Source organism: Ambystoma mexicanum, chromosome 6q, assembly GCF_040938575.1.
Source record: "Ambystoma mexicanum isolate Mex_15411 chromosome 6q, UKY_AmexF1_1, whole genome shotgun sequence".
NCBI classification, from domain to species: Eukaryota; Metazoa; Chordata; class Amphibia; order Caudata; family Ambystomatidae; genus Ambystoma; species Ambystoma mexicanum.
In genome coordinates this window covers 21,945,545-21,960,464 of record NC_090937.1, presented here as the reverse complement: position 1 = coordinate 21,960,464, position 14,920 = coordinate 21,945,545, and positions in this window count along the sequence as shown.

Below are 14,920 nucleotides of genomic sequence, written 5' to 3'. Positions count from 1 at the left end.
ATAAGTGTGGTAGAAATTGAAGTGGTCTCTGTATTTGATTGTGCAGGTCACAGTGAAGCTCTATGTCAACACTATACAAATGAAAGAAATGGAAACTATGTCTTAAATGTTACTATGGCTGTTCAACAGCTACAAACAGAACGGAAGTGGCAGACATCAGGCTCACCCTCTGACAATATGGCCTGTCGCCTGCTCCAAAGGCAATACCGACTCTCCATTCGCCCCAAGAAAAGGGCACACATCCAGGCCCGCGTCCCTGGTGCATCCAACAACACGGCTGAACTCATTAAAATCTGCAAGGAACTAGCCAACCCTTCCACAGCCTAGTCTTCACCTCTTCCCTCCGAGGCCCCCTGCAACGCACTGGCCATACACTTCAATGCAAAGGCTCAGGACATTCTGAGCACCCTTGCGTCCCTCTCCTCCTCCCTTTCCCCCACTCCCCTGCATCCTATGGCCTGCCATCCCCCCTCTGCCTCCCTCTCCTCCTTCTCTCCAATCACACCTGATGAGGTTACCAAAGTTGTCCGCTCCATGAAGGTCTCCTCCAAACAGGTCTCCTTCTGTTCCTCCAGAACCATTAAGGACAATATTGGCTCTCTTGCCCCTGCACTTGCTGATTTCTGCAACCACTCTTTTGCTACTGGATATTTCCCCTCCTCCCTGAAGCACTCCCTTGTGTGCCCTCACATGAAAAAGCCTTCTCTAGACCCATCATGCCCAGCCAAATACTGCCCCATATCTATCACCCCCTTCCTTGGGAAACTCTTAGAGAAGCTGGCCTACCCCCAGCTGACCCAGCACACTGAACATGTTGGTTGACTACAAGACCATCAATCTGTAGCCTCTGTAAAATCACTGAGTGCCATCAATCTGGATTCTGAGCATCCGGAAGCATGTAAACTGCTCTTCTGATGTGAGGAACTGCTTGCATCGCTTGACTCTAACTCTCCAGCTGTTCTCATTCTACATGATCTCCCCTCTGCATTTGATACAGTCAACCACTCCATCCTGATAAAACAGCTCCGTAATAACCTAGGTATCTTGCAGCAGACACTGAACTGTCTTATTATGGGCACTTTGTCCTACCCCACCTCTATCTCCACCTGCAGCGTCCCCCAGGGCTCCAACCTTTCTCATTGGCTTTTTAACACTTACCTTGCTCTGCTTGCAAACCTCATTTCCACCTTCTCCACCCAACTTCCAGTCTTATGCAGATGACACACAACTCTTCTTCAAACTTCACTCTGACCCTCTCCTTAACTTCTCCATAATTCCTGACTGCCTATCTGCCACCCAGTCCTGGTGTACCTCCAATGATCTCTGCCTCAATGTCAGCAAGACTGAGATCCTTCCTATTGGGACTCCTGCTCCCTCTTTCTCCCGTTCACTCTGGCTCTCCCCCTTCTCCTTCATCTGAAGCCAGAAAACTTGGAGTCAACTTCGACTCCTCCTCTCTTTCCTTCCACCCTCACATTCAGGACCTTGCCAAGGAGGCCCACTTTCAACTCTACCTCCTCAAAGGAATTCATCCTTTCCTCACTTCCACCCAGAAGCTCAATGTCTCCAGAGCTCTGGTTCTCTCTAGGCTAGACTATTGCAAAAACCTTTTCCTTAATCTACCCTCTTTTTTTCTATGCCCCCTTCAGATAATCCAGAATAGGGATGCAAGACGGATCCTTGACCTCAAGCCAAGGGACCGCATCTCTCCAGCCCTAAAATCTCTCCACTGGCTCTCTGCACCATCCATAAGGCTGTCTGTCCTGCTATCTACAACTTGCTCTCACTAAATACTCTCCCACCAGATCTTTACTTTCCTCTGGCACCAACTCCCTGTGTGTCAAGTGCTTAGCTAAACAGTGAGCTGGTGGCCGATCTCTCTCCTCGGCAGGCTCCCTCCTATGGAACAGCCTCCCCCTTCCTCTTCGCCTTTAGCCGCATCTTCTCAAATTCTGGAAACTCCTCAAGACCTTCCTTTTCACCTCCTCCTTCCCTTCCACCCTCCTCTACTGAACCCCACAGTACTTGAGATTGGTGACCAGGGCCCTTATGTGTCTTCCTGGGTCCTGTCCTCCCACACCCAATTGCTTTCCGCCTCCTCCCACTCCCAGCACTTGCCTTTGTACCCACTGGACTATGCCACCACAGGCCGGGACTTACTTATTTGTTGGCAGCTGACCACTCTCACCAAGTCACTTAACAGCTGCTAACTCCCTAGCAATTCCCTCTTTGGTACCCTAGCACTTACCCCCACTTCATCATCCTTTCTCTCTTCTTGCACTTGCATGTTCTGAATCCTCACAAGGCCTAGTAGGTCCACCTCTATCATTGTTATATTGCCTTTCTTTCCCATGTTCCCTCCCTGTTGCCCAGTGGGCGCTTTGAAACACAATTTACTTGATGTACTTACAAATGTATAATAAATAATTATAATGAGACTTGGGAAAAAGAAAACCTATGCTTTTTAATAAACCATAAATGAGGAATTGGTAATATTTTAGACTTATGTGTCGGCAGTAAATCATTAATTTTGACAGGCATTATTTCAATTTAAATTAGGAAACGGACCATGAGATGGATAGTAATGAAGATGGGATGTTGGTTATTCAACAACCAATTATGGAATTATGGATCATGCTAAGCTTCGTTTACACGAAATATTGGATGAAAGGTATTTGAGACTGATAAATGTGATGGTTCTCAGTGATATACCAGGAAAGGCAAGGTTTACTGGCTCATGTGGTAGAAATAAACAGAGGAGAAAACAAACAGCAGGACATGGGAAGAGATGAGAACAGCATCTGTTAATGAGGGAGAGCCCCGGACAAACGAAGGTGAAACCGAAATCAAGGACCCCGAATGGAGTAAGACAGAGGAGAATAGCTATAGGTAAGATAAATTAACCTTAATCTGTGGAGCCAGTTAGGTATATCAGAGACTGCCTGGAGTTACATAGGTTATAAACAACAATACTTAATGCTGTGATATCCCTTTAACCGTAGACAAATAGAAGCTGAAGTATACGCGACAAAAGAAGGATTGGCTAACACAGTGCTGGTCGAACAGTAGGCAATAAGAGCCCAGAAGTCTTGAGCCCAACACAGCATTGGGAATCGGATTAATACGCCAATAAAGCAGGTCAATACGAGCAGACCTAAACGGACAAGATGCAGAAAACTAGATATAATAATAACTAATGGATTTTATTTTAATAATTTTTATTGTTTAAATATTGAGTATGATACAGATGTCAACTATTTGCAGACTTTGAATAAAACAAGAACAATAAAGAAATTACATAGTAAATGATTCTGGTCGTTTGTAATAGTATTTCTATATAGTTAGGTCATTTGTTAAAGCATTTGTTAAAATCACTTACGAATTTCATATGTACTATAGTAGTTATAAACTGCATTAACATAACAAGTGGTCTAAAATTAATAGTAGTATAAGTCTACAAAGAGTGACTTATACGTAATGAATATAGAGATTAGGGGGGAGACGTACTGGGAGACAGACAAGAGACGTATAAGAATTAGGAGGGTAGAGGATAGGGGGGGGAATGGGTATATTGGATTATTGCATCAAAATTAAACTAATCATTTCGAATATTATTAAGTACAAGCATTTCAATTTGAGTGTGAAAATACAGATAAAGATGCATATATATGGGTGTAGATTCATGTTCCATGAGCTGTTGCATTAAAACAGTTAAGATATCCGGTGAAGTAATACCACTTAGCATTATATTTGGGAATTGTGTTATGAATATTGGCCATGCACATTTCCAGTTTATGAGTGTTACAAATAGTGTTCCACCAGATTTTGGTAGTAAGCAAACTAGAGTCTTTCCAGTTGGCAGTGATGCATTTTAGAGCTATACAGATAAATAAATCATATAGTCTAGCAGAGTTAGATGGGAAATACAATGTAATAGCTATACTTCCTAAGAATATGTTAACAAAGGTAAAGGGCACATCAACACAGAAGATACGCTTGAGAAGCATCCAAATTTCCTGCCAAAATTTAACAGTAAATGAACTTTCAAAAAACATATGCATATACGTGGCTGGAGATATGCCACATGACCAACATTTTGCATTATAATTCGGATTAGACTTAGCCAGTTTGGCCGGAGTAATGAATGCTCTATGCATGAAGAAATAGTAGTGTTGTGATATATTTGCTGATACCGATATTTGTTTGATCTTAGCAAACAAGCGATGCCAAGTTTCGTCATCAAACATGAAACCCAAATCAAGTTCCCACTTCAGACGTATAGGACATATCTTAAAAGTTGAGGTGAGCATATTGTATATTTTAGAGGCTCGAACTTCACCAACTATAGTAAGATGCTTTAGTCTGAGAGCATCTGGAGTGAGAATTTCATTGGAAAATTTGGCCAGTGCATCTAGACAGGAATTAATTAAGTTGTTATAAAATTGAAAGTCCTTCTTAGGAATGTTAAATGTGATGGAGAGTTGCTGGAAGGAGAGGATACACGGGTCATCTATAATGTGTTGGATGAATCTGATACCTCTTTGGATCCATATTTTGCGGTTGAGGATCTTATTATTAATTACTATGTTTTTGTTTTTGTTATGCCATAATAGTGGGGAAAGATGCTTATGAGGAGTTATAGTGTGGGGAAAGAGAAAGGTTTGTAAAGCTGAGATTGAAGCTTTAATAGGGTCTAACATTTTTTTAGACAAATGTTTAAATATGTATATATAGTCTGTGATGTCGTGTGGTAGAACTACTTGTTTTTCTAATGTACACCAGGTCGGGATATCAGCGGATATAGGGTCCATGAACCATTGACGAGACTGCTTTATAAGAAATGCATAGTGATATGACTTAAAGTCAGGAAATCTAACTCCTCCCATGTCATAGGGGGCTTTCAGTTTCGTCAGAGCAATTCTTTTGCTTTTTCCTTTTCCCCAAAGAAAATTGAGTAGAGTAGAGTAAACAGATTTGAAAAAGGAAAGGGATAATGGGACGGAGAGAAGTTGTAAGTAGTATAGAATTATGGGAGTGAGCATCATTTTGATGGTATCTAAGCGCCCCCACCAGGAGAGGTATAATGGTGACCATTTGGATGTTAGATCCTTAAGGGTGCCTAGTAGGGTTTCAGTATTGAGTTTAATCATATTTGGGATAGTTGGGGCAAAATGAAGACCTAAATATTTGATAGAGCTACTGCACCATTTGAGGCCAAAAGTGGCAATATCATGTTTAAGGCAGTATGGATTTAGGGGCATAACTTCCGATTTCTGTGTATTTAATTTATATCCTGAGACCTGACCAAATTGCGATAATACACTCAAGAGGTTGGGAATATGAAGTTTGGGGTTTTAAATTAATATAAGAATATCATCCGCATATGCAGGAATTTTATTTATTGAGGTACCTACTTGAATTCCCGGGATATTTTTGTTAGATCTTATCAATTCGAGAAGTGGTTCAAGAGAGAGGATATATAGTAAAGGTGAGAAGGGGCAGCCTTGACGCGTTCCTCTTAGTAAGGGAAAGGAGGAGGAGGTTTGACCATTTAAGTAAATAGCGGATTTGGGGGCAGAATAAAGAAGTTTAACCAATGAAATAAATTTATCACCACACCCATGCCAACGTAGAGTTTGAAACATAAAATTCCAGTCAACACGATCGAAAGCCTTTTCCGCATCTAATGCGATGGCCGCATAGCCTTGAGTGTCTCTTTTGTCATTGGCTGCAAGGTTGATGGCATTTAGTAGGAGTCTTGCATTGGAGGATATGTTGCGTCCTTTAACATAACCTGTTTGGTCTGGATTTACTAGACTTGGGAGAGAGGACTTGATTCTATTGGCAAGTATTTTAGCAAACATTTTGCTTTCAATATTGATAAGGGAAATGGGTCGATAGTTGCTAGGAAGAGTTGGGTCCTTTTCTGGTTTTGGAAAGATGATGAGTAAGGGTTCAGAGAAGGATCCAGAGGAACATTTTTGTGATATGAAATATGCAAAAAGGTTATTGAGCTTAGGTGTTAGGAGTTGAGAAAATGTGTTATAGAATTCTGTGGATAGTCCATCTGGGCCAGGTGCTTTACCTTTTCCGAGGACATGGTTGGCTTTGGTAATCTCAATAGAGGTGATGTCCTTTTCTAGATGAGATAGATCAATTTCGGGGTAGGTGGTTCTGCTTATGTTTTTCAAAAAGGAATCAATGTTTTCTTTGGGAATAGCATGTTCTGGAGTATATAGATCTGTATAAAATTTTCTGAAGCATTCCAAAATTTCATCAGACCTATGATGCATCTTGCCCAACTTGTCCTGAATGTGAGAGACTTGAACTTTTTCTTTCTTGGTTTTTAAATAAGAGGCTAGCATTTTACCTGCTTTGTTAGATGTTTGATAGATCTTAGTTTTATATTTAAGAATGGTACCTGCAGCTAGCTCAGTGATTTCTTTATTGATTTCAACGCGTATCTTAATGACTTGTCGTAGGTTTGATGAGTTGGTGTCAGTATAGTAGTTTTGTTCTGCAATAGTGAGTTTAGCATAAAGATCATCGAGATGTTTTTTCCTAATTTTTTTATTAATTCCTGATAGGAACATTATGTGACCACGAAGGGCCGCTTTAAATGCATCCCAATTATTGACAGTGGAGGTATCTTGATCTTGGTTTTCATTAAAGTATTGTTGAATGAAAGTATTGATGGATTGAACAGATTTAGGATCATTTAAAAGAAAATTGTTGAGTTTCCATCTGGAAGAACCTTTGTTCATATCTGTAAGGGAGAAGGAAGTGACGACTGGAGCGTGGTCAGAGATAATGATATTGGATATCTTGGAGTCTATAATGGATCCAGATAAAGACTTTGTAGCAAAAATATAGTCAATACGTGACAGTGTGTTGTGTGGGGGGGAGTGGTAGGTATAATCCAGATGTGAAGGATGAGATATCCTCCAGGGGTCAATAAGTCCTGTCTCTCCTAGACATTTTATAAAGGATTTGTGAGTTTTGTTGGGTTTAAATGGACAGCTGGATTTACGATCTAAAAAAGGATCAAGAACCTGATTGACATCGCCACACATTATTAAGTTAGTGAAGTCATTTTTCAAAATCATTTGTTTGATATTATTCCAAAAGGATGGGTCAGGTTGTGTAGGTCCATAAATATTGAGAATAGATACTTGTGTCGTGTCAATTTGTAATTTTATCCAAACCCATCGACCGCTTGTATCTGCGTCCTGAGCAAGGATTTTGTAGGGTTGTTTCCTACTAATTAGTATTGCAACACCATTTTTCTTGGATAAAGCTGGACTAGCTATCATCTCTTTCACCCAGAGAGACTTGAGTTTCATTGTTTCTTTAAGGGATAGGTGTGTCTCTTGTAGACAAGCTACTGTTGGTTTAAATTTATTCAGGTGAGATAATACTTTGGATCTTTTAATAGGATTTTTGCAGCCCTTAATATTCCATGTTATGCATTTAAAGATCATTTAACTGGAGTAGGTTTGATATTCATACACCTTATGGCTATAGTACAGAAAAAAGCATATACCATTGTTATTCGATTGAAATTATGTTTACACCAATATTTGTTCAGAGGGAAGGAACATTGGGGGTCAGGGAGGGGAGAGAGGGGTTTGATCACGCTGTGATGGTTAGTATACCTTGGCGAGTGAATAATTTTAGAGATCAAACAGGACATGGGAAAAGGAGTTAAAGGGAGATATATATGGGGGATAGGAAACACCTACCAAGTCGCTAACTAGGAAAAAGCGACTACCTGTGGAAGATGGACCCAAAAGAGCGCCCACCCGACATAGTTAATATCAATGTAAATTCAAAGCATTAGGTAATTAGATACTTATGAGTGTAAAAGTCAAGTGATGAAGATCCAGTTTCAAGTAGTAGATGAATTAGAGGCCGCCGCTGGAGAAGAGGTGTCCATGCTTTCATTTTTGATGGATTGTATGAAGAGCCTTAGGTCAGCGGGATCATCATAGACTGCAGAGCGTCCTTCGTATGTAACTTTAAAGGAGCAAGGGTGGAACAGGCCATATCGGACATTAAGTTGTTTAAGGGCAGGCCGGAACGCCAGAAAGACCTTTCTTCTTTGTGCTGTACTTCTAGCAACATCCTGTGAGATAAATAACTTACTACCATGCCAGATTAGAGATTTACGTTCTTTGACTGTGGAGATGATAAGTTGCAGTTGAGAATATTCCAACAGGTAAAATATGAGCGTTCTTGGTGGCTGACGAGCTGAGGGAGAAATTGAGGGTTAACCAATCGTATGGGCTTGTTGTATATTAAAAGTGGTTTCCAAAGGCAAATGTAGTATGGCCGGTAGGAATTTTTGTAGGAAGGCAATGGGGTCTGTGCCTTCAGCTCCTTCAGGCAGGCCAGAGATGCGTAGGTTATTACGCCTACTTCGATTTTCCAAATCTTCGTTATGCTTTTGAAGTTCTTTGATGGATTTCTCCATTTGTGCTACCTTAGGTGATAAATCTTCAAGCACACCAATTCTTTTCTCTGCCTCATCTACTCTGTTGATAACTCCCATCCACCTTTCATCTAGTTGCTGTAACTTAATGTTAGTGGTTTCCATAAAGGGTTTGAGTGCCCTAATTTCAGCCAGAATGGTTTCAATCGCGGAGTCTGAGATTCCAATTGGAGGTGGGGAGTCACTTTTGGGTCTTTTTAGAGTAGTTGAGGAGGCGGTGGCGTCTTTGGTAGAGGTGCCATTTTTTTGGTTTGCTTTGCTGGTTGCCATATCTGAGAAGATGATATATGTACGAGTAGTTATGGCGTGTAATTCTTTGTGGAAGATAATTATGCTGACGAGTAGTATATAATTATTACATCCATATTAGTCCCAAAGCTTACCTCTGACCTGGAGAGACCAAAACGTGGAAAAGCCCAGAATAATAAGGAATATACTACCGAAGGTTGCAATGGATTTGTTGTTTAGAGCTGTTGTCCATAGATAGAGGTTTGGACCAGTGGAGCTGTAGGTATAAACCGGCTGTGTGATTATAATCCTGCTTGACAGTACAATATCGGTAAGTTGCAGCAAGAAGGCAAGGTAGTGATTAAGGTTAAAAGGAGAAATGGGTTTTTGTAGAAGGGAGGTTGACTGACGTGCTCAGTATTGTGATTTTCTGTGTGACTTTGTAGAGTAGCCTGTTCGCCCCATTAATAACTTATAGCTTCCTTAATAAGGTTGGAGATCCATGTTGCCACTATTATACATCAAACTTTTCAGTCTTTCTTGTTAATTTTAAAAGTTTTTTTTTTTTTTCTCCTAAGCCTTTTCCTTCAGTATGCTATTATATAAAATGTTAATATGTTCACTTAATAGCTATTTCTTACTGTAATGATGTTATTTTATCCTCCAGCAGGTGGCGTTCTTGTGGAAACGTGCTTGAAGCTTAGGCCCAGCCTGCGGTGTCAGCTGATGAAGAACGCCGCCCCTCTCCTCACAAGGGGCGGTTCGCGTTCCGACGTCCTTCCGATGCGGAAGCCCTTGATTGAAGCTGCAGCGTATGAAGCCCTTCCTGACTCCGGAGCCACGGAGAAGTTCCACCGAGTGCGAGCGGGATGTTTATAATGCTCGGTATGACGAAAAGGTACGTTTTTTATATATTATTATGTGCCCTAATGCTATTTTATTTTAATGTGAGGCGGAGCCGATCCTCTAGGCGGCCATCTTGCCTCGGCGCCTAGCCACGCCCCCAACTAATGGATTTTAAACAAAAGGAAAATGTTGAAAATAATCACCTATGTATTGCTTTAAATAGTGGAAGAGCGGGGAGGAATGTCCCAGATGGTATTCGGGAACGAGTTACCCAGGTGGATATAGCAAAGTATCCTGGAGTTGAAGGTGATACACTAAGAAGATAGACAGAGTAACATCTAACAGGATCAAGGTAATTATATGCGAGAGAATACCTAGATAAGGCAGAGACTGGCAATAGGCCAGCCAGTCGGCGTACTGATTTTGAGAGCAATTGGAGCCATAGACTAGAAGATACCGGGTCAGGAAACATGTGACTTGTAGCCTGTGTGTATTGAAGTGGAGAAATATAGTGTTGCAATCGATGTGCATAAGGAGCTAGTTAAACATGTTTTACTCCTTAACACTGTTAATAAGGACAGTAGGTTATATGTAATAGAAACGTAAACCTGGAGGTGATTCGAACATTACAATTTGAATAGCCCTTCTCTTGCTTCCTTTAGCTACCCGTTTGATGGTTGGACCTCAGTGAATGGCAAATGGAACCTCATTTATAGTGGATCCATAGAAAGAACTCTAAAAAAGAAGACAAACAGAATTACACATTTGAATGAAATGTGGTAGAAAGAAGTTTTTACCCCTGAAGAATTTCTGTGTTAGTGGTATGAAAGTGTGTAAGGAATGAAACATGTAGGGTATGGTTTGAATGCAGTATGAAAGTAAGCATGGGTGATAGTGATACAGAGTAAAGTGGTTGTGGGACTGGGAGGCACCTCTCTACGACAGAGGGGAGCAAACAACAGATCCTTATGATATTTTTATCTTGAAAAAATTGTCAAAAAATGCATTACTACAAATTTTTGGATGTGCACAATGATATTGAAAGGTTTTGACATATATGTTTGTTTGTCAACCAATTGTATTGATTTTTCTCACAATTGAACAAAAAGAAAAAAAGAAGAGTGTTGAAAAATGTTTTACATGATGTGTTTTAAGAAAAATAAATAAATTGCTATTTTTGATAAAAAGCTGGTGTGATATATGACAATATAATGATCATAAAACATATAAGAGAGGAATAACCAAGAAGGGATAGTGGGGAAGCAAGTGACCCTTTGAACATGATGTATTGTTTGAATCAAAGTCTATTGGAGGGCTGTTTATAAGTGGTCGGTAAAAAAGTACCTCCAGTCTCTCTGAGTTATAGTGTCATGTGGTAGGTAGATCATGAACTGGATATTTTATTTTGGGCACAATGTATTGGCCCTTAATAGTTGAGTTGGAATTTATGCCATGGTTAAACAATGATCATTCCTCCTTGAGCTTGGTTATTAAGAAAACAACATTTGTCATGAAGCAGAGCAAGGAAACTGCACATTCCCAGCTTGTGGAAAGTATTGATACATCAAACAGTTGTAGAAAAAGATAATGTAAAATGCTGTGGGTAAATAAGCTGGAACTTGTCATAACAGAGTATTCTTCTGACATAGAAGTTTCCTTAACCAATACCACTACCCCAGATAATATTATAATTGTCTAATGAAGTGATTTAATAATGATTATTTTGGAAATATGGACCACACAAAAACCACACATTTACAAAAAACGTTGACTGGACAAGCAATGTTGAAATTTCCGGGAAGTCATGTTTTGTTTATTTATTGTGCAATATAGTTTAATATAAAACATTTCACACAACTACAGCTTAAAATCACACTGGACAATTTCATAAAATCATACAATACCATTTCATAGAATTTCTTTTAAAAACTCACAGTGATTGTCAAGGAGATCTCATTAACATTTAGCATTAGAATCCAGAGCAAAAGAGAGTAAATATCTTCAATACGGTGCAAAACTATAACAAATTATTTTCAAACATATATGAATTAGACCAGAGTATTCAATACATTAATGTTTCAAAGTCTCTACTTCATAATTGCAGTATCAACAGTGTCTCTTTTCCTTTGCAATACGTGCTCTGGCTCTAACCACATCCATTGTTAAAAACAGATTTAGCTTAAAATCACGCGAGGGATGCTTCACCAAGTAAGGTGCAGTTACATTATATGGTCTAATAGACTAACTAAAATGACCATTAAAACAAGTACAATTCGTTAAAATGTCTCTATTTAAAATCCAATCATTCCTAAATAATGTATGTTTTGTTTTTCTTGGGGCTATACACAGTTCTTCCACAGAAGAGCCAATATTTATTAAAAGCAAATCACAGTTTTCTTTCCAAAACCTTAACTCCTTACATGTGTTATTTAATAATTCTACCTGTAGTTTAATAAATAAAGATGCCTGAGTAGGAGCTAAAATACGTTCATAAATTTGCAGTGTTTTCCAGTCCACTCAGGCAGTGAAACCATGCCCACCTCATATCGAATTGCAGTCATGGATACTGGCCCAGAGTAATGATTCAAGTTTCAACCATGGTACTTCTTTTCCACTGTTTCTGAGGCAAACATTAATCTTGGCACCAGTTTCTGATTGTAATACCTCAAAACTAGAAAAATTGAAAAACGCCTACATTTAAAATCAATTTGATGCAGCTGTCTAGCTGCTGATAAAAAGGAGGCCCTAAAGGTTGTATAGATAGACTGTTTACCCCTTTTGGCATATATATAACTGCTCAAGTATTTGAACTAATTAACAACTTCAAGATCCTGAACTCTGATACGCCATTTACAGTTTTTTCTTTTGGTCTTTTCAACATTCAATATTAAGCTTTTTGATTTTGCAATATTTAGTTGTAGATCTAAATCCAACAAATAAAGATCCAAGCACTCCAATGATCTTTTGAGCCTGATCGGGGTCTGATCGGAGATTATTGTATTTGTATATTTCCCACACTTGGAGGTTTGTCCGAGCTTTCATCAGGCTCTGGCCCATATCACAAATATATACATTAAATAAAAAGGGGGCCAGAACACACCCCTGATGCAGCCCACAGTTTGTATTCATCCATTGGGTACAGCCACTCTGTCTGTTTAGTCTAACCTCTGTCTGTTTAGTCTAACCTTAATGGTTGTGTCCTCATTGAGGGCATCCAAAATGTTTACCAAAGCAGAGGGGCAGCCTAAAATCAGTATGTTCAGCCAATGTTTAGTCCAATGCACACAGTTAAAAGCCTGTCAGTATAAAATTATTTAGGGACGTGCCAGCCCCCTTCTTGAAATCAAATTGGAACATATCTAAACAACCAGAGGTGCTTGCCCATTGTTGCAGCTCCAGGAAAATAATATTACCAAAGATTTTGTTTGATGAATCTAACAAAGAAATGGGTCTGTAATTGTCTGGGTCCCCCCCCCTTTAGAAATCAGAACAGCAATGATCATTTCCATGAGCCAGGAATGATTTATGTTTTTTTAAAATATTCTCAAACAATGTAAACAGTATTTTGGACCACAGGGGGGCATCAGATTTGAAGGTTAAATTGGACTACCCGTCTGAACCAGGGGCATTAGATATTTTACTTCTCCTAATAAAATCGGAGATCTGATCTACATCGACTTGAATAAAGTCACACAAATTTAATCCAGCTTGTGCTGCAAACACCTCAAATCAGCCCTTACATATAAATGTTTAACCCAAGTTTCTTCTCACAACGGTTGTCCTTGCAAGAAACCCTCTATTGTGGGCGATTCGATCAGTTTCCAAAAGCATTTACCGTCATTACAGGTGAGGCACTCAAACCCATCTGCGTCTCTCAAAGCCATCAAAAAATCTATGCCTATTCAGCAAGTTTGTATAGCTGGATTTTAATTTAGCTGTTTGTTTAGCTGGCTGTGATACCTCCCTCCGTAACTGTCTGATGTTTTGCCGCATTTATTTTTCTCCCTAAATTGAGAGATCAAACTGATGGAACATGAGAACGCATACCATTTGTGTTTCTTAAATTGTTCTCAGCCTTCCCAAAAGTAATTGTGTACCAGACACAAAAAGTGTGGGATTACAGAGAACCAAATTGTCTTCATACCTCGCTAACACAAGTGCATTAAAACTCATAGCAAACCTGGGGTGCCACATAACAGTGATCGTTATATTCCGAAAAACGTACTTTCATATTGCCTCCCAAGTCTCTTGGAAACAAAGGACCGTATATTTTTCAAATGAGACATGTTGGTTCATTAGATGATTCAAACCCTGGATATTTCAGGTCAATAGAACAGGCTGCATTACTCAGACATCCGATCCATCCCTCGTTGGACCTCTATGAAGTGTGTTAACAATGGAGGACCAATTATAGTTAACAATTCTTGTATGACGTTTAGAGGAAGAACGGACGATCCCTTTCTAAGTTTTTACAGCCTGTATTGATTTTTACAGTCAGTGTAACAAAGGTTTTACCTCCATGTCCCTACAATTCACCCTAGAGTGAGGATCACGGGCTATAGAACCATCATGGCCCATATATTCAAATACTTCATAGCCCAATTCCAAACTCCTGTGACTCTCTGAGAGAATTGCGTTCCTCACCAACCTCAATTGAAAAGGCATCTTAACTATGTCCATGCGATTATCAATTATAAATTTGATTACTGCCAGGTCTTGACCCGTAATTAACCAGAGGCTAGGGATTTCGAAAGGTTGAGACATTATGTGATGCTGGGGTTTTCCTCCATTCGCCCAAATAAACGAGCCAAGAATGGGGGTTTGGTTGGGGTCAACCTTTAGACCGGACTGGACTTCTCCCTCACCTACTCACTGAGACGGCTAGAGTCAACAAATGATCCGTTTCCTCTCTCCGCAACCTTTTCAATGGCATCTAGTGATTTATTAACAACTTGTTTCGACACCAACTCCATACCTTTCCTCTTTTCCTCCAATGTTCGGCAAATGGGAAACACTTGTATCGGCACTATATCTGACACAACCTTAGGTACTTTATCTGACACAAACATAGGGGAGAAAATAGGGGCCAATGGTTGCAATGCAGAGCCCCCGGGGCGGCACACACTATCCTGGTCTATACCTTATCAACCATTAATAAGGTAACCTCCTTCCCTTCTGGTTGTTCATTTCACTTATCCCCAAATTGTGAATCAAGTGAATCAGGGAACGTGGAAATATTACTCAAATTAAATGAGGAGCCACCCCTTGTCACTGGCTTTCGAAAATGGGTCATAGCGTTCTTTCCCTGTACCCTGCTTCAGCTTAAACTTGGCTTTTTGAGGTTTCAAATGGGAA